General features: G+C 43.1%; 1 long non-coding RNA gene across 4 annotated transcripts in view; it reads right to left on the bottom strand.

The window, feature by feature from the left end:
* The window catches only part of LOC138989404 (uncharacterized), a 172,797-nt gene that overhangs the window by 124,936 nt on the left and 26,587 nt on the right, over positions 1–21,274 (bottom strand). For 2 of the 4 annotated variants that reach the window (XR_011465673.1, XR_011465675.1), the window contains exon 3: positions 10,199–10,346. This is a non-coding gene — a long non-coding RNA (uncharacterized lncRNA). Of the gene's footprint in view, positions 1–4,526; positions 4,679–8,192; positions 9,781–10,198; positions 10,347–21,274 lie in introns of all 4 variants that reach the window. The other 2 variants (XR_011465672.1, XR_011465674.1) reach the window with 2 other exon arrangements.

Here is a 21,274-nt window from a genome sequence, read left to right as displayed (position 1 = left end):
CATTTAGCCACCAATTAAAATAAATAAATTTACAAAAAAAAAAAAAATGGGTGCTTTTTATAATGTTAGAACCAAGTACCTCCCTCTAATTTTGATCCTCAAACAGATCTGGGTGAATACCTGTTCATACCTTCATCCAAACTCTCCCTAGACTCAGATGTAACAAGAGGACTCCTAAGAAGCTGTTATCTGATGATCTAATGCACTTCTAAAAATAGCTGTTGAGAGAGGTTTTCTAATTGTTCATACCTACAGACTATTGCAGAGAAGGCAATGGCAACCCACTCCAGTACTCTTGCCTGGAAAATCCCATGGACAGAAGAGCCTGGTAGGCTGTAGCCCATGGGGTCGCTAAGAGTTGGACACGACTGAGCGACTTCACTTTCACTTTTCATGAAATGGAGAAGGAAATGGCAACCCACTCCAGTGTTCTTGCCTGGAGAATCCCAGGGAAGATGGAGCCTAGTGGGCTGCCATCTATGGGGTCGCACAGAGTCGGACACGACTGAAGCGACTTAGCAGCAGCAGTAGCAGCAACAGACTATTAACAGAATGAAACCAGTCCTCCCTGTCTCTCCTTAGGCAAACACAGGTCTTTTCCTGATAATTTCAGGTTGAATAAGAACTGTTAAGACTTCATCATCCCATAATAAAATTTGGCAAGGACACATATTTTTTAAAAAGGGGGCGGGGGAGGGGCGGCAGAAAAAAATGCTGCTTTATACCATGCACAGAAGTCTAACTCGGTTCTCCTCTTATAGAACATTTGGTTATTGTTCTATGAGCAGTGGCCAAGAAAAGGGCTACCAGCCCATTTTAGAGAGCAACATGCTGCCAGCTGTGCTGAAATACTAACATATCCCCTACTGTGCGCTCTGACTCATGACTACAAATAAGATTTTTTCAATGAATTTCTTAAAACTTAGAGGAACAAGAATGCTACACTAGAGTAATAGTTCAGAGAAAGTGAACTCTGGGACCTAAAGTCTTATTTTGAGGCAGATAGAATTTTATACTGTTTCAAGCTAATTTGTTCAAAAGTTCTCTCATTGATGCTTCACTCCTTTGCACTACACATTCCCTTACCCTCTTAAAAAGAAGGACTCTACCTAACTTTATACATATATTCTATATCTTTCATTTTCTAAAAATTGCCACTGGGAAAATGGACATTGTAGTTCACTTAACCATTATGTCGCACACATATGAAAAAAAATCATCTGACTTAATTTTTCTGTTGAATTGATCTGCTTAAGGTACCATGTGCAATACCCTTTACTCAACTCACCCAAGAGAACTGAAATTCAATCCACACTGTATTTGGCATTTTAAATCCGAGGCCCTTAGAAACCTCTCCACATCCACAGGGAAAAGCAAGAGTCAGAAAAGCTATGTAAACAGACTCATTCAGCCAAGGCCAGAGAAAGAATCGTTCTACATCCATCTCTGAGAGTGCAGGTCCCCAAGGATTGATCAAGACGGTGTTTCCCTTCTCCTCAGGCAGCTTCCGAAAGGACTTCTTTCATTCCTTTAAAGTTTTGTCAGTTCAGAGAATTTAACTCTCCCAAGGTTCCAGGGACATCAATTGAGTTCACGAACGAAAAACTTGGGTTCGTTCAGACCTATTTTTTCTGAGAAACTGTGGGGTTAAGCATTTCACTTGCTCCCCTTTACGTCGCCCCCAGGAAGTTAGGACGGGCCACGTGACTTGCTTTGACCAGTGAAATGCAAACAGATCAGTTACGTCACTTCCGGGACAAAGCATGTAATTGCAAGTATTCGTACCACAGTCTGCTCTTCTCTGCCTCCATCATCGGTGTGGCACATGTTGAGAGGAAGCCTGTTTCAGCGCTAGCCTGTGACCTCTAAGTGACTGTGACAAGCAGAGCCCTCCTATCAAGCCATGGCAGACACACAGGGTAATAGAGAAATAAACCATTGTTCTTTTAAATCACTGATTTTTTTTTTTAACTCCATTACAAGCTCATTCATTCTAATAGAGGAAATTAGGGACTACTGTGTGTGAAAAAAGGCAAAATGAGGGCTTTTGTAAATGAGGGACTAAAGAGAGAAGTGGCAGGCTGAAGAGGAGGCTGTGGAGAGGTTAAAGAGTAAGTGGTCTGTCCCTACCAGTGCCACATAGGCAGTTAGTGTCCAAAGAGTGCTGGGGCCAAAGCAGGACACTTGTATGAGAACCAGTCTTGTGCCCAAGAAATGAGTAGAATCGGAGAACTGACCTACTCCAAGGAAGCTTCCCAAAATTGTCACTAATAGCTCTGAATGCTCTGGAACAGTCATAGAAAGTTGAATTCACAGTCTGCATTAGTCCAAGTCTCAAAGAAGCACACAGTAAATTGAGATTAAGGGAGGCAAGAAGTTTGTTTTACGGGATTAAAACCGGCAACACCAGTGGAGAATAATGAGGGGGTGGGTGGGGAAGAAGAGGCAGGGAGGACAAGCAAACTACAATAAGTTCATACTTCTTCAAAGGAGAGAGAGAGAAGGGAGGGAGGTATGAAACCCTGTGCACTTCCAGGAAAGTTGTAGCAAACTGATGGAGACTCCTCAGGCAAAATCGCCCTTCAGAGGAGCTGTGTTTCCATGTCTTAAAACCCCTGCCACATGTAGCCTTGGCTGGGAGCAGTTCCTGGAAAATAGGGCCTGATGCTGTGACGACTAGCAAGGGCTAAACCCTGCTTCCAAGGAGGAGGTCCGAGTGGAGAATTTTCCCAACCCCCACATAGCTGCAACATCATATTTTATCTTACACTGTTGGTGGGAATGCAAACTAGTACAGCCACTATGGAGAACAGTGTGGAGATTCCTTAAAAAACTGGAAATAGAACTGCCTTATGATCCAGCAATCCCACTGCTGGGCATACACACTGAGGAAACCAGAAGGGAAAGAGACATGTGTACCCCAATGTTCATCGCAGCACTGTTTATAATAGCCAGGACATGGAAGCAACCTAGATGTCCATGAGCAGATGAATGGATAAGAAAGCTGTGGTACATATACACAATGGAGTATTACTCAGCCATTAAAAAGAATACATTTGAATCAGTTCTAATGAGGTGGATGAAACTGGAGCCTATTATACAGAGTGAAGTAAGCCAGAAGGAAAAACACCAATACAGTATACTAACGCATACATATGGAATTTAGAAAGATGGTAATGATAACCCTGTATACGAGACAGCAAAAGAGACACTGATGTATAGAACAGTCTTATGGACTCTGTGGGAGAGGGAGAGGGTGGGAAGATTGGGGAGAATGGCATTGAAACATGTGAAATGTCATGTATGAAACGAGATGCCAGTCCAGGTTCAATGCACGATGCTGGATGCTTGGGGCTGGTGCACTGGGACGACCCAGAGGGATGGTATGGGGAGGGAGGAGGGAGGAGGGTTCAGGATGGGGAACACATGAGAAATAAAGGAATAAAAATTTAAAAACATAAAAAAAAAAAGTCTAACAGGGAATAAGGCCAATGATTCTACATAACACGTAGAACATTATTTCTTGGTGATAATAGTACTGCCTTATATTTGTTTCAAGGTGTACATCTTGCTAAGTGCTTTTATATATCTCCTCCCATTTTAAACAGTCCAGGTAACATTATTCCCATTATAAGAATGGGAAGCTTGAAGCTTTCTAGGACTCTGACTATGCAGAGGGGAGCTGAGCCTGGCATTCAACCATGTATTCTTAGTCCAAGCTAAGCCCACGGTATAATGAAGGCACCTGCTGAAAGTCAGTGCCCTGAAAATGTTTGCACTGTCCTTAAGCAAGAATTAATTTTAGGTCACTTGCTTAAAAGCTGCTTTAGAAAGAAAATTCACTTGAAGAAGGCTCTGTGTTTATTCTTTATCTAGAGGCAGCATTTGGGAGAAGGCAATGGCACCCCATTCCAGTACTCTTGCCTAGAAAATCCCATGGACGGAGGAGCCTGGTGGGCTGCAGTCCATGGGGTCGCTAAAACACGACTGAGCGACTTCACTTTTGCTTTTCACTTTCATGCATTGGAGAAGGAAATGGCAACCCACTCCAGTGTTCTTGCCTGGAGAATCCCAGGGATGGGGGAGCCTGGTGGGCTGCTGTCTATGGGGTCGCACAGAGTTGAACACGACTGAAGCGACTTAGCAGCAGCAGCAGCAGCAGCAGAGGCAGCATTCACAGGGCAAGAACAGATTTGTCTCTAGCAGAGAAACCCAAGGATGGCTCACAAGATGTCCTTCAGGGGGTGACCAGAGGCTGGAGTCTCTAATGGTCAGAGTAGCCCGTGTAGCTTCAGAATGGAAGGAGAAGTTATCCAGCTGAGATAGCTCACTGTAAGTGCAGAGGAGATGATCCAGTTTGGAAATGCAGATACTGCGGAGAAAACCCTTGTAACACATAGAAACTCCCTCAACTGGACAACAGGCCTGTTTATGTGGAATGAGACTAGTATATACTTTCCTTTAACATTAACAGAGCTATTTTCTTCTCAAAAAGAAAGAACCAAAAATAGTAAAGCAGGAATTACCCAGAGAGAAGGAAAAACCCAAATCATAGTTCTACTCTCTGAATTGGCACAGCTCAGTAAGGAGGGAGAAGTTGACTTCCTGCCAAGTTTCAGTGTCCCACCAAAAATTAAAGACACCAGATAAAGGCAACCCAATCCAGGAGCTATGGCACCTGAAATGAAAATAAACAAGAAAGCTTTAAGTTCTAAGATGAAAGGATTACAATGTCAACTTTACGATTGCTGATTACATTGAAACCAGTGATATTTTCATTGGGTGTCAAAAACACCTAGGAACAAAAACCTTTTAAAGTATGAAATTATCTCCCAGGGGAATATGATGTGAACCACTTCCATTTCTACAGTGCACTTGTCCATGCAACTTCCTTCCAGAGTAGGATGGAAACAAATGCCCATTAGACCTCTTTGGGTTTGCCTCCAGCAGAGGAAAATGTTCTGGGTGAAATGGCACCCCAGTAAACCACACTGAACCTGGCTTTTATTTCACATTTAAGAATCATTTACTCAGAATGGAAAGTTGCTTTCCTTTCTTAGCCCAAGCAACTGCCTTGGGCAGCCAAAAAGGAAATAACAGAGTGGTGTGCTAAAAGGGTCTCTAAGTTCTGGTCCCGATGTTGTCACTAACTGGGTCTTATTGAACAAGTCACGTAATCACCCCACAACCTGTTTCCTTATTTATAAAAGGATACAGTTAATAGTTCAAAGCCTTTTTTCTCCTCCAGTTGACCTAGGAAGCTTTGAAAGAACACAGATGTCTAGAACTGAATCAGAATCTCTGGGAGTCTAAGTTTGTAAAGTTCTCCCAGTGGTTCAGATGAGGCCACTCCATAGGCCAGTATTTTAGGGTAGACTAAACAAGATGTTAATCGAAAAAGCAAGAGAGTTCCAGAAAAACATCTATTTCTGCTTTATTGACTATGCCAAAGCCTTTGACTGTGTGGATCACAATAAACCGTGGAAAATTCTGAAAAAGATGGGAATACCAGACCACCCGACCTGCCTCTTGAGAAACCTATATGCAGGTCAGGAAGCAACAGTTAGAACTGGACATGGAACAACAGACTGGTTCCAAATAGAAAAAGGAGTTTGTCAAGGCTGTATATTGTCACCCTGCTTATTTAACTTCTATGCAGAGTACATCATGAGAAATGCTGGGCTGGAAGAAGCACAAGCTGGAATCAAGATTGCCAGGAGAAATATCAATAACCTCAGATATGCAGATGACACCACCCTTATGGCAGAAAGTGAAGAGGAACTAAAAAGCCTCTTGATGAAAGTGAAAGTGGAGAGTGAAAAAGTTGGCTTAAAGCTCAACATTCAGAAAACAAAGATCATGGCATCCGGTCCCATCACTTCATGGGAAATAGATGGGGAAACAGTGGAAACAGTGTCAGACTTTATTTTTTGGGGCTCCAAAATCACTGCAGATTGTGACTGCAGCCATGAAATTAAAATACGCTTACTCCTTGGAAGGAAAGTTATGACCAACCTAGATAGCATATTCAAAAGCAGAGACATTACTTTGCCAACAAAAGTCCATCTAGTCAAGACTATGGTTTTTACAGTGGTCATGTATGGATGTGAGAGTTGGACTGTGAAGAAAGCTGAGTGCCGAAGAATTGATGCTTTTGAACTGTGGTGTTGGAGAAGATTCTTGAGAGTCCCTTGGACTGCAAGGAGATCCAACCAGTCCATTCTGAAGGAGATCAGCCCTGGGATTTCTTTGGAAGGTATGATGCTAAAGCTGAAACTCCAGTACTTTGGCCACCTCATGTGAAGAGTTGACTCATTGGAAAAGACTCTGACGCTGGGAGGGATTGGGGGCAGGAGGAGAAGGGGACGACAGAGGATGAGATGGCTGGATGGCATCACTGACTCAATGGATGTGAGTCTGAGTGAACTCCAGGAGTTGGTGATGGACAGGGAGGCCTGGCGTGGTGCGATTCATGGGGTCGCAAAGAGTTGGACACAATTGAGCAACTAAACTGAACTGAAACAAGATGTTCAAGATTCCCTCCAGTTCTAAAATTCTCTGATGAGAAGGTAGTAGAATAGGGGGTCAAGGAGAGGTGTGCTGTGCCACAGAGTAGCAGCACCTGCATCGCTGTGAGCATGTTAGAACTGCAGGCTCTAGGGGGAGGAGCCCAAGATGACCCGAGTAGAAAGACATGGAGTTCGCTTCTCCCCCACAAACACATCAAAACATAGGCTCTTGGCCCCTATCCCAGAAGCTTATTGAATTAGAATCTATATTTTAACAAGATCCCCAGTGATTCATAAATATGTGAATGTTAGACAGCTCTGCTCTATTCTACATAATCAGGAGTGAACCCGCCTACCTATATGCCAGTGGGTCATTTTCCTGCCCAGTCTCTGTGGCCTGGCCAACCAGGAACACAACACAAGAAAAACACACAGCCTCGGGTGGTAACTCTTTCTGGGAGCCATGCTCCTCAAAGAATGTGATTTGGGGACATTGTCGTCTCACTGTAAGTCCCCTTTCAAATTTGTGGGAAATGCCTGTGAAGGCAAAAGTGAGGCCAGATTGGGAGAGAGAGCTAGTTGGGGGGGAGTGGGGGAAGGATATTCTTCCAGCTATCAACCAGGCAAAATTTTATAGATGAAATTTCTAGAGGTGAGGTTGAGAGTGTTGAGAAAGAAATTATAACTTATGTTAGACTGCTAGTCTTTATTAGGGCGGGGGAAGTAAAACCTGTTGCAGCTCACTTTCTCAGATGTTTGCTATTCTTACCCACATTTCTGCTGTTAGGGGAGGGGAAGTCTAATTTACAAAATTCGGATAAGACATGTAAAAAGACAGAAAGCAGGAAGCAGGCGAGGCTAGGCACAGGAGGCTGCAGCGAAGACCCTGGGAGCTGCGGACCCGTGCTATGGAGACAAAGGTGAGGTTGCCCTGAGCAGTTGGAGCCTGGGCCCCACCATGACTTAACAAGATGTCAGCACGAAGCAGGCATTCCAGCTGGTCACACCCACTCCAGCAACTCAAATTCACCACCTCAGACCCCTGCGACCTCATCAAACATGAGGTTCAGCTGCTGCAGGCTCAGTACCATAGTCTGAAACTCAAATGTGACAAGCTGGCTGGCAAGAAGCCAGAGACCCAGCATCATTATGTGATGTACTACGAATATCCCAGGGCCTCCTAGGTGGCTCAGTAGTGAAGAATCCTCCTGCCAATGTAGGAGATGTGGGTTCAGTCCCTGGGTCGGGAAGATCCCCTGGAGAAGGGAATGACTTCCCACTCCATTATTCTTGCCTGGAGAATCCCATGGACAGAGGAGCCTGGTGGGCTACAGCCCATGGGGTCACAAAAGAGTCGAACATGACTGAGGAACTAAGCACAGGAAATATCCTGCAGCTTTAACATCAAGATGCACAAGCAACCTGAAATCTTCAAGGGGCTGAATGGGATAAGTGCCAGGACCCACCCTACCTTTCCCCAGAGCAGTAGCAGCAGTTCTTAGGAAACATCCAGTGGGCTAATAAGCAGGTTACAGTTCCTGAGCTGAACTCCATCATCTGACAGAAACTACAAGCCCTCCAGCTTCCCAGCTGCAGGCTCTCGCCCTGCCCTGATCCCACTGCCTGGGGAAGCTACAGCCCCTTCACTGCTAGGACTTAGCACAGGCACTGGCCTCTTTTTACCTGTCTGTGTTCCCTGGTTCACCTCTCCAAGGAAGACAATAATGGGCAGGATGGTGGTACCCACCAGAAGGATGATGGCAGGTGAGAAGTCAGAGAGTGGCCAGCTGAGATGCAGAGGGGAGGGGACAAAAGGGAGACAGACACGGAGAAAGAGCCAGGTTCATCGTAAGACATGGTATGCTCATTCAGTTCAGTTCAGTCGCTTAGTCGTGTCCAACTCTTTGTGACCCCATGAACCACAGCATGCCAGGCCTCCCTGTCCATCAGCAACTCCCAGAGTCCACCCAAACTCATATCCATTGAGTCGGTGATGCCATCCAACCATCTCATCCTCTGTTGTCCCCTTCTCCTCCTGCCTTCAATCTTCCCCAGCATCAGGGTCTTTTCTAATGAATCAGCTCTTCACATTAGGTGGCCAAAGTATTGGAGTTTCAGCTTCAACATCAGTCCTTCCAATGAACACCCAGAACTGATCTTTAGGATGGACTGGTTTGATCTCCTTGGAGTCCAAGGGACTCTCAAGAGTCTTCTCCAACACCACAGTTCAAAAGCATCAATTCTTCGGCACTCAGCTTACTTTATAGTCCAACTCTCACATCCATACCTGACTACTGGAAAAACCATAGCCTTGACTAGACAGACTTTTGTTGACAAAGTAATCTCTGCTTTTTAATATGCTATCTGCTACTGCTGCTGCTAAGTCGCTTCAGTCGTGTCCGACTCTGTTCGATCCCATAGACGGCAGCCCACCAGGCTCCCCCATCCCTGGGATTCTCCAGGCAAGAACACTGGAGTAGGTTGCCGTTTCCTTCTCCAATGCATGAAAGTGAAAAGTGAAAGTGAAGTCACTCAGTCATGTCCGACTCTTAGTGACCCCATGGACTGCAGCCTACCAGGCTCCTCCATCCATGGGATTTTCCAGGCAAGAGTACTGGAGTGGGGTGCCATTGCCTTCTCCGAATATGCTATCTAGGTTGGTCATAACTTTCCTTCCAAGGAGTAAGCGTCTTTTAATTTCATGGCTGCAATCACCATCTGCAGTGATTTTGGAGCCCCCAAAAATAAAGTCTGCCACTGTTTCCACTGTTTCCCCATCTATTTGCCATGAAGTGATGGGACTGGATGCCATGATCTTAGTTTTCTAAATGTTGAGCTTTAAGCCAACTTTTTCACTCTCCTCTTTCACTTTCATTAAGAGGCTCTTTAGTTCTTCTTCACTTTCTGCCATAAGGGTGGTGTCTTCTGTATATCTGAGGTTATTGATACTTCTCCCAGCAATCTTGATCACAGCTTGTGCTTCCTCCAGCCCAATGTTTCTCATGAGGTACTCTGCATATAAGTTAAGTAAACAGGGTGACAATATACAGCCTTGAAGTAATCCTTTTCCTATTTGGAACCAATCTGTTGTTCCATGCTCAGGACTGGCTAAACTCTGCTAGTATTTACGGTAGCACCTATTGCAGCCCTCGCCCTGCCAATGTGCCACCCCCGACTTTGCTCCTACCCTTGACTCCTGGCCTCTCTCTTCTCCCCGTGCAGCCTAAAAGGGTGAATACCTCCTCAGGCCACAGATAAGGCAAGCTGCAATCTAGAAGTGCAAATGGGAGGGCAGGTTAGAAGGGAGCAAAACGTCTAGCAGGTCAACACCCGCTGCAATTCCTGGACTCACACACGTGTAATTGACATCCTCCTGGAGCCCCTCCTGGAACACCCCACCTCCTACCCTGGCACTGCATGCAACCACAATGTTGGCTGACCCTGCTGTACTGGAGTCCCCATGACTCTCCCTCCTCCACACTCATCTTCCACTACTTCCCGATGCCCACGTCCACCTGGTTCTCTCCCCTCACCCAAGAAAGAAAGAGGGATTGGGGACAACATGTTTAGATCATGGAGCAGAGTGGGGCAGGTGATGACCCAGAATTTCCTTTCTCCCCTTCCCAAATAAAGTTGTTGTTGTTCAGCTGCTAAGTCATGTTTTTGTAACCCTATGGACTGTAGCCCACCAGGCTCCTCTGTCCGTGGGATTCTCCAGGCGAGAACACTGGAGTGGGTCAGTATGCCCTCCTCCAGGGGATCTTCTTGACCCAGGGATCAAACCGGAGTCTCTTGATTCTCCTGCATTGGCAGGCAGATTCTTTACCACTGCGCCACCTAGGAATAAAGATGAAGGTACTTTAAATAAATAAATGCAATAAAAATAAAAACCAGGAAAAAAATTTTCTTAATCTTCCCGGACCAAAAAAAAGTCTTCCCAGACAGAAGAAAATCTTGCTATGTTTACTTCAAGAAAAAGAAGCTCCCAGTTTTATTCTTTTACAGCACACTACTGAAATAAAATTCTTAAAGAAACCCTAAGGCCCTTGGGTGTTGTACGGGTGAGTGTTCATTACAAGAAACAGATGATGGTCTTCCTGCAACTATTCCTTCTGCTACTTTGGAAATGTGCCACACTTACTTTCTCTTCCACACTAAAACTGAACTTTATATGAGAAATGTTTTTGTAGTTATTGTGCATAGAAATTATCACTGGAACAATGTCTATAACTTGCCCAGTTTTACAAAAGAAGGAAATACCTGGCTAAGAAGGGTAACACTTTTCATCTAAGTACCCATAAATTAAATCAAAATTTGGCAGCCTTGCAAATAGGCTTCCAGGTTGCCTGGCCCTAGAACTGAGGACAAGAAAAAAGTTCTCTGCAGGTCCACACAGCAACCTCTACCCTCCAAATCCACCACACATATCCAAGAACACCTCCACTTACTTTCTTGATTCCCAAGGATAAGTGAGCCAATTCAAAACACTAACATAAATTTCTCAGGTCATTATATTTGGAGATTAAACAGACGGGAAAGTTTGGGAGGGAATCTGGTAGAAAGGAGGTTGGAGAGGAGAGGACAAAATAATGGACATGAGAGCATTAGGATGGCATTCTGCAGCAGACACCGTGAATGCAGGGGTCAGCTGTGCACAACAGAAAGGCACCATGATTGTTTAGAGACCTGAGGGTCGAAGAACAGGGTTCATGCGCAGCAGGAGAACAGAAAGGTCAGAGAGTATCAAGTCCACAAGGCCCTCTGCCTCAGTCTTTTGATGGCTGGCCCAAGCCCCTCCCCTGTGTGTACATGGCAGATTGCTGACCCTATTCTAGGCCCCTTTTTCTAAGTGACAGTAAGCAATGTAAGAAATGAAGATGAAAAGAAAGACTCTTACACAGGCCTTGATTTCCATGGGATCCAGGCCTCAACCTTGGCTGCATTTTCTTTTCTCATTTCAAGGTTTATTTTTTTTTAATAAAGGAAAGTCTAAGTTCTATACATGTGTGTTACACATATGTACATGTTTAAACATGAGCATTTACATCGCAATGTCTTGTGGATACCATGCCTCTTCCTACCATCTCTCTCACATATACCCATCTCTCACAAACAGAATAACCAATAAAAGATTTTTCAGTCTTTGATTTAATATTTCCTGAGTCAAGAATCTCTCTACCCATTGAAGCTGCCCACTTCACTACTTGACAGCATTTTGAAAAGACAAGTGTTCCCCTTATATTGAATGAATATATGTTTCCATGAAGCACTGCCTTTTTGACCCTCATTCTTTCTTCTGGCTCCAAAGAATCTAATTTTCATTCTATGACACAACCCTTTGGATATCTGAAGAAGGCGATCAACTCCTCTTAGGACTACCTGTCACTGTTCAGTGCATTAAGCTATCCTTTGTCCACATGCCCATGAACTGATTAAATTGTATAAAATTTCTTAGAAAAGCCTGGGCAGGCATTCTCCTGATAAATCCAACATGATAATGCTTGCTTACAACTCCTCGCCTTCCCTTATGCTAACTTCCTTGATTAATTGTCATAACGTGTCTTAGCTTGAACTGCTAAAACAGAAGTGTTATAGACCAGGTGGCTTAAACAATAAGGAGATACTAAAATCAAATGGATACAGAAAGTCCTCTTCCAAGTTGCAGACTGCCATCTTCTCATTGTATCTTCACAGGGCAAAAAGAGAGAGAGAGCTCTCTGGGGTCTCTCACTGGTCCCATGAATGAGGCCTACACCCTCATGACCTGGTTACCTCCCAAAGGCCCCACCTGCTTTTCCCATTACATCGGGAGTTAGAATTTCAATATATGAATTCTAAGGGGACACAAATACTCAGTCCATGATGCCACCACAGTATGTGAATATACTGCCTCCTTCTGGACTTGCTTCTACAACTCCACACTGAAGTAGAACCTCTTTTTTCTTTTTGTTTCTTTTTTACTTCCACAGCACTGAGTTTCATTAGGAATTTTATTAAGGTTCAATCTCCAGGGATGAGAGAGCCACTTACGGGGAACAAAGCCTCCCCAGATCTCAAGATGAACCACCAGCTCCAACTCTGTGGTGGGATTGCAGACCGCTTCCAGTTGCCAATCAGTATAAGGATGCAGCTTTGGTTCCACACATGGGCAGGTGAGTGGTATAATTCTCCCCACACCCAAAACATGAATGTCATGAAGGCCGTGAAGCTGTGGAGCTGCTTACATGTGAGATTCCAAGAAACGGGCATGGAGGATACATCCATACGTTTTCTGATATACACACCCAGGCCCCAGAGCCTTGGTTCACCCCAGTTCAACATCAGGTCTGGGTGGTCCCAGTCACACCATGGATCCCTCTCCTGCTGTGAACTGTCAGGGAACTTCAGGTAGTTGCCATATCCCATGCCATCATCCAGCCAGGGCTCCTCATCTTCCATCTGCATGTTATACTTCTTGGCTATGGTTACTTGTTCTTCTAGGGTCTTGGGGTAGGACCCTGGGAGCACGTCCTTCATGATGTAGGAGCTGTCTGTGCTCCCAAAGATACCGCATTTCACCCTGCCCTCTATAGCCCTCAGTCTCACAGGACCATCCCCTGGCCACTGCCATCTTCATCTTCCCTGGAAACTCTTTATAGACAACAATCCTAACCAAATATCTACTTAAAATCCTATGGTTCTAATTCAAGTTTTTTATTTTTTTTCCTGACAAACAAATGAACATGATTAGCGGTGCTCTCTTTCCTTTAATGAATTAGATGGAACATTGATCACATTATTTTTAAGACTAATGAGTCTAAACCTTGTAAGTACATTAGAATTACTTGGAGAGCTTTTTAAAATCATGATACCCAGGCCATATTTCAGACCATTTAAATCAGAATCTCTGGGATGGAAGTCAAGCATCAAGTACTCCCCAGGTAATTCCAATATGTATCCAAGGTTGAAAACCATCCAGAAGAGGGGAAAAAATGGAGGAAGAGCTCTATGAGACAGGCCAATGAGAAATGTGAAGTTTTGGCAGAACGATTTGATGGCTGATTGAATGAATGGTTGGGTGAGGGGAGGGAAGGCATGGTTCTTGATGTGATTTGGGATTTAGACATAAGTTGGAAAGGATGTGAAACTCCCATTTTCAGAGCACAGAGGAAGAACATGGCTGTAGAGACCTATACTGGTCCCTCACCTGGGCCTGTTCAGAACCTTCCCTGGCTGGGAAGATATATCTTTCTGCCTCCTTTCCCCTCCACTGACACTTCAGGTCCTTCTGCTGACCTCTCCTTCTACCAGCTTGAGGTGGCTTCCACAGCTGCCCTGCTGCCTCCCTGGAAATGGCAGTCCATGTGCTGTGTGGCTCTCAGGGTGGCAGGCAGTAGGAAGACAGGAGGGAAACTTCTGCCAGTGCCTCAGTGATTATCTGGCTCATGCACTACAAGGGCAACTCATTTACCTATGACTTCTGAAAGTCCCTATATTTTTAGCTGGCACTCAACTCCTTACAGGAAGCCTCTATTGATCCACTTCCCAATATATATAACACTTATGCTTTGCACAAAGCAAGAAGAAGGGTCAAGAGATGCATGTTGAATAAATAAATTTGATCCCTCTTCTTTTTTTATAGCACTCATAACACTTATATCTGCAAATCTGGCTAGACTGAAAACTTTGGGTGTAGTTTCTTTCCAGTAGATTCCAGCATCTATCCAGGGCTCTTAATAAATATTTGCTAACTATTGAATGCATAATGAAATAAATAAATATTTCTTTTTAATCTCACAACACCCACTGTAAGAGTAACCCCAGAAACATTTGGTTGATTGATGTTAATCCAAAGCAATAAAGTTATGAGAAAGTTAAGACCTTGCTGGGAACTGTAGTGCCCTAAGTCTCCATTATTTCTCTGTTTCCAGCTCACTTGTGATATTTTGAGAATTTTCTCAAATGTAAAGCAGCATCAGAAATGTGCATTAGGTGTGGAAAAGCATTAATAAAGTGAGTGGATGTGTGAATTAAAAAAAATAAACCATGCAGTGAAAGAAATTGAAGATCACTATTTGATAGTCGCCAGTAACGGGCCATTTCCTGCTGCTCCCTGTCTCGGGGCATATGTGCAAAAAGTAAACAAAGCAAGAGGCACGTTTTAAGAGATAATGACTCATTCATATGCTCGAAATACTAATGACAAGTCAAGAGAAACTGATTAAAATAAAGAAAAACAAGTGCTTTTAAGACTTGTGTATTATTGTGCAAAACTATTATTAAACTAGACTCTGTTGAGGATGATGGCACTTTGGTTCCTAACATGCATGGAAAGTCCCCAAAATGCAGGTTAGCTTGCATTAAAGGTTAACATTCATGGAATCCTAAAGTTAGAAAGTCCCTTAAACAATCAACAGAGAGATAGATGCTCCTTTCCCTTCCACAGGCCAAGCGTGTACAAAGATATAAGAAAGAATTAGAAAACCTCAGAATATTGTTTAACATTTTCTTTGGAAGTATGCTTCACTCTCTAATCAGACTTACTTTTTTTTTTAAGAAAAATTTTTTGTTTTTGTTTAACCAAAACCCATGTTGCAATTTAAACCTATTTCCTCATTTAGTTCACAGAGGTGATGGAAGATAACAAGTTAATTTCTTCTTCATGATACATCAAGTAAATCCAAATAACCCTAACTATTCAACTTTTTCTTATGACATCCATTGTTTGCCATCTTTTCCTAAACTTCTGAACTAGAATTACATTCTGGATACTAAAATACTAAACCCTAAAAAATATTGAGATGCTTTTAAAATAACTAAGGACAAGAAAAAGGAGCAACGAAATGTACTGTTATATGTGCAATAAAAAAGATGTTTCATATTATTTACAAGAAGTTAAAACCCACACAAGGGATTTTGCCTAATAGATAATAAAATATTTGATCAAACTGCAGGAAATTAAAGCAGTACTATCCCAAGACATGGAACAGACTGGTTCCAAATAGGAAAAGGAGTTTGTCAAGGCTGTATATTGTCACCCTACTTATTTAACTTATATGTAGAGTACATCATGAGAAACGCTGGACTAGAAGAAACACAAGTTGAAATCAAGATTGCCGGGAGAAATACCAATAACCTCAGATATGCAGATGACACCACCCTTATGGCAGAAAGTGAAGAGGAACTCAAAAGCCTCTTGATGAAAGTGAAAGTGGAGAGTGAAAAAGTTGGCTTAAAGCTCAACATTCAGAAAACGAAGATCATGGCATCCGGTCCCATCACTTCATGGGAAATAGATGGGGAAACAGTGGAAACAGTGTCAGACTTTATTTTTCTGGGCTCCAAAATCACTGCAGATGGTGACTGCAGCCATGAAACTAAAAGACGCTTACTCCTTGGAAGGAAAGTTATGACCAACCTAGATAGCATATTGAAAAGCAGAGACATAACTTTGCCAACAAAGGTTTGTCTAGTCAAGGCTATGGTTTTTCCTGTGGTCATGTATAGATGTGAGAGTTGGACTGTGAAGAAGGCTGAGCCCCGAAGAATTGATGCTTTTGAACTGTGGTGTTGGAGAAGACTCTTGAGAGTTCCTTGGACAACAAGGAGATCCAACCAGTCCATTCTGAAGGAGATCAGCCCTGGGATTTCTTTGGAAGGAATGATGCTAAAGTTGAAACTCCAGTACTTTGGCCACCTCACTCGAAGAGTTGACTCATTGGAAAAGACTCTGATGCTGGTAGGGATTGGGGGCAAGAGGAGAAGGGGACGACAGAGGATGAGATGGCTGGATGGCATCACTGACTCGATGGATGTGAGTCTGAGTGAACTCCGGGAGTTGGTGATGGACAGGGAGGCCTGGCGTGGTGCGATTCATGGGGTCGCAAAGAGTTGGACATGACTGAGCGACTGATCTGATCTGATCTGATCCCGGGACAGGTATAGATGAACAGATCAACAGAATAAAATAGAGTCCAGAGAAGAAAAAATCAATTAATGCTACTACTACTAAGTCATAAAGGTGCCCAATGACAGTACATTCCTCATCGGTGCCAGTATGTCACATAAACTATTTCCATTAAACCTCACAACATCAGAAAATAGGCAGAGCTAGTGCTCAGCAAGGAGATCCAGACCTCTCTGCCCTCCTCTCTGTGCTCTTCATGAAAATATACCAGTGCCTTCACTTTGAATTAGTAATATATAAAACTGTAGAAACAGCATTGGAGCAATTCGATAAAAAATGTGAGGGCAGATAAAGTGAGATTATTTTCTGACATTAAAAAAAAGTTAGGTGGACTAAAATCTGAAATGTAAAAAATAATAATAAAATGTACTGTTAAATGGCGCTTCCCAGGTGGCACAATGGTAAAAAATCTGCCTGCCAATACAGGAGACACAAGAGATTCAAGTTTGATCCCTGAGTCAGGAAGATCCCCTGGAGTACAGTATGCCAACCACTCCAGTATTCTTGCCTCGGAAATCCCATGGACAGAGGAACCTTGCGGGCTACAGTCCATGGGGTCGCAAAGAGTTAGACACAACTGAGCCACTCAGCACATTTTGTTAAATATAGAACAGTTTTTTAATTTATTTATTTTTAATTGGAGGATAGTTGCCCTACAAAGTTGTGTTGGCTTCTGCCATACATCAACATGAATCAGCTATAGGTTTACATATATTCCTTCCCTCTTGAGCCTCCCTCCCACCTCCTGCCACATTCCACCCCTCTAGGTTGTCACAGAGCACCAGGGAAGCCCCTTGTGTCACACCATACTTCCCATTAGCTCTCTGTTTTGCACATGGTAATGTACATATTTCAGTGCTTCTCTCCCCGTGTCCACAAGTCTGTTCTCCATGTCTGAGTCTCTATTCCTGCCCTGCCCATAGGTTCATCACTACCATTTTCCTAGATTCCATATATATGTGTTAACATACAATATTTGTTTTTCTCTTTCCGATTTACTTCACTGTGTACTAACAGGCTCTAGGTTCATCCACCTCACTAGAACTGACTCAAATTTGTTCCTTTTCATGATCGAGTAATGTTCCATTGTATATATGCACCACAACTTCTTTATCCATTCATCTATTGACAGACATCTAGGTTGCGTCTGTGTCCTGGCTATTCTGAAGTGAAAGAAAGTGAAAGTTGCTCAGTTGTGCCTGACTCTGCAACTCCATGGACTGTAGCCTGCCAGGCTTCTCTGTCCATGGAATTATCCAAGCAAGAATACTGGAGTGGGTAGCTGTTCCCTTCTCCAGGGGATCTTCCCGACCCGGGAATCAAACTGAGGTCTCATGCATTGCAGACAGATTCTTTACCAGCTGAGTCACCAGGGAAGCCCTGGCTATTCTAAATAGTGCTGCAGTTAATAACACTGAGGTACATGTGTCTTTTTCAATTATGGTTTTCTTAGGGATAGAACAATTTTATACTCTGTTCTGTTATAATCTCAGTGAAGAAGATAATCCCTAGAATGGCATCAAGTTTAAAACCAAAAAGGGAAACTGACACATTTGACCATTGGTACAGAAGACACTCTAAAGAAAGTTAAATCTAGAAAAACTCTTGTAGTATATATGAGAAACAAAGGGTTAATATCTTTAGTTATAAAATGCACTTACAAATAAATATGAAAAATATCAACATCCCTATTAAAACTGAGAGAAGGATATAAACAGACATTTCAGAAATGAAGAAAGATAAATTTCCAATAAACATACGATACACTCAATTTACTATCAAAGATATAAGACACTGAAAATACCTAGGCTAGGAAGAAAGTGTGAGCAGAAAGAGGCATTCTCATACACTGTGGATAGACACAGAAATTGGTACAAAGAAAGATACATTTTTTTATGCAGGGAATAAAGGAGATGAGTTAAGTAATCCCTAAGAATTTCGATCCAATTGCCAACATTCATTGGATCATAGAAAAAGCAAGGGAATTTCAGAAAAACATCTACTTCTGCTTCACTGACTACATTAAAGCCTTTGACTGTGTGGATCACAACAAACTATGGAAAACTCTTAAAGTGATGGGAATACCAGACCACCTTACCTGCCTCCTGAGAAACCTGTATGCAGGTCAAGAAGCAACAGTTGGAACTAGACGTGAAACAATGAACTGATTCCAAATTGGGAAAGGAGTATGTCAAAGCTGTATATTGTCACCCTGCTTATTTAACTTCTATGCAGAGTACATCATGCCAGGCTGGATGGAGCACAAGCTGGAATCAAGATTGCTGCGAGAAATATCGATAACCTCATATATGCAGATAACACCACCTTATGGCAGAAAGTGAAGAGAAACTAAAGAGCCTGTTAATGAAGGTGAAAGAAGAGTGAAAAAGCTGACTTAAAACTCAACATTCAAAAAAGTAAGATCATGGCATCTGGTCCCATCACTTCATGGTAGACAGATCGGGAAATGATGAAAACAGTGACAGACTATTTTCTTGGGCTCCAAAATCACTGCAGATGGTGACTGCACCCATGAAATTAAAAGATGCTTGCTCCTTGAAAGAAAAACTATGACAAAACTAGACAGTATACTAAAAAGCAGAGACATCACTTTACCAACAAAGGTCTGTATTGTCAAAGCTATGGTATTCTTGGGCTTCCCTGGTGGCTCAGTAAAGAATCCGCCTACAATGCAGGAGACCTGGATTCCATCCCTGGATTGGGAAGATCCCCTGGAGGAAGGCATGGCAAATCACTCCAGTATTCTTCCCAGGAGATTCCCCATGGACAGAGGAGCCTGGCAGGCTATAGTTCATGGGGTTGCAAAAAGTTGGACACGACTGAGCAACCAAGCACAAGCACATGTATGGTTGTGAGAGTTGGACTATAAAGAAGGTTGAATGCAGAAAAATCAATGCTTTTGAGCTGTGGTGCTGGAGAAGACTCTTGAGAGTCCCTTTGACAACAAGGAGATCAAACTAGTCGATCTAGAAGGACTGATGCTAAAGCTGAAGCTTCAATACTTTGTCCACTTGATGAGTAGAGCCAACTCATTGGAAAAGACCCTAATGCTAGGAAAGATTGAGAGCAGGAGGAGAAGGGGGTGATGGAGGATGAGATGACTGGATGGCATCATCAAGTCAATGGACAAGAGTTTGAGCAAACTCTGGGAGATAGTGAAGGACAGGGAAGTCTGGTGTGGCGCAGTCTGTGGGGTCGCAAAGTGTCGCACATGACTGAGTGACTGAACAACAAGAATATCTAGATTCTCTCTAGATTTGAAATTCTAACAGTCTTTATTTATCTGAGTTATGCCAATGCTATATAAAGTCTTTAACAATCAACAAAATATATTTTATAAAAAAATATTATTGAGATATATTTCCCTATCCAGAAGAAATTTTGAGACTTCTGTGACTCATACAGAAAACTTATTGTGTTAGTCACTCAGTAATGTCTGACTCTTTGCAACCCCATGGACTATAGCCTTCCAGGCTCCTCTGTCCATGGAATTCTCCAGGCAAGAATACTGGAGTAGGTAATCATTCCCTTCTCCAGGGAATGTCCCTGACCCAGGGATTGAACCTGCATCTCCTGCATTGCAGATAGATTCTTTGCCACCTAAGCCACCAGGGAAGAGCGCCCAACATTTACCAAGGTACAGTATGCCTAGGATGTAGAAGCACTGGAAATGCTAGAGGCAGCCAGGAGCAAACCAGACAGAGGAAACTAACACACAAATAGACAATGATACTCAGGGCACAAAGCTTTCCCCGAGCTATGAGTGTGATGAGCACGTGAGATAGGCATTTAAATTACTCTTGGGAATGAGGTGAGTTGGAAAGATTGGTCTTAGGCATCAGCTCCCTAAATGGGTCTTACAGGGTGAGCAAGCTTCAGACTTATGGAGAAGGGATGCCTTTATAGGGAAGAGAGCAACATATGCAAAGACAAGGGGGCACTAGAAAGCATGGTGAGTCTTAGGACCTATTCATGTCTCCTGAGACTGCAAGAGACGGACAGCTAGGAGCCAGACAAGAAAGAAACAGGTTTTACACGTCATCACGAGAAGCCTGGATCTTATTCCTATAACTGTAAACCATCAAAGAAGTACCCTAACGAGATCTCCACTTGAGAAAAAAATCCCTGCAGGAGACTCCCACTTCCACTAAGATAGTAAACTGAGATAGCCAGATAAAAACTCCAGATACAAAAACATGAAATGGGTTAAAGTTTTAAAATAAGCTTAGAAGTATAGTCAAAAATCATGAAAGGCTATGTGAAATCTCTAGATACCAAACGCAAAGAGGGAACTGAAAATTTGAGTGCTAAGAAATTCTCTGTGAAATTCCCTGAAAGGATGGGAAATTCTGTTTTATTTCAAGGACTCAAGGGTAACTGACCTCAGGCAAGGCGTCGGCCTGGGAGGAGCAGGGAGTTGGAGTGAATCCTCTTTAAAGAGTTTCCCCCTTCAGTGACCTCATCCTTTCTCACAGAGTCACCAGCACTCCACTTCAACAGTGCTTCACTTTCTGCTTATGTCAATAAATTTTTTTTTTATCCTTACTGGGTCAGCCCACTATCAGCATACTTAAATGGCATTATCTCGAGCATCTTTAAAAATCCTTTCGTTGATCTCAGTTCCCCAGCCAGCTACTGCCCCATTTCCCAGTTTCTCTTTGCAACACATCTCCTCAATAAAGTTGTTCTAGTTAGCACTCCTGAAAAATCCCAGGTACGAAAACTTGAAATGGTTTTGGTATTATCTCTTAAACACACACCAATCAGGGGTCATCCATACCCTCCACTAAAATTGCTC

The sequence above is a fragment of the Bos mutus genome, chromosome 10 (genome assembly GCF_027580195.1).
Source record: "Bos mutus isolate GX-2022 chromosome 10, NWIPB_WYAK_1.1, whole genome shotgun sequence".
Classification (NCBI taxonomy): domain Eukaryota; kingdom Metazoa; phylum Chordata; class Mammalia; order Artiodactyla; family Bovidae; genus Bos; species Bos mutus.
The sequence above is the reverse complement of the archived record's forward strand: the minus strand, read 5'-3'. Positions and strand labels throughout refer to the sequence as shown.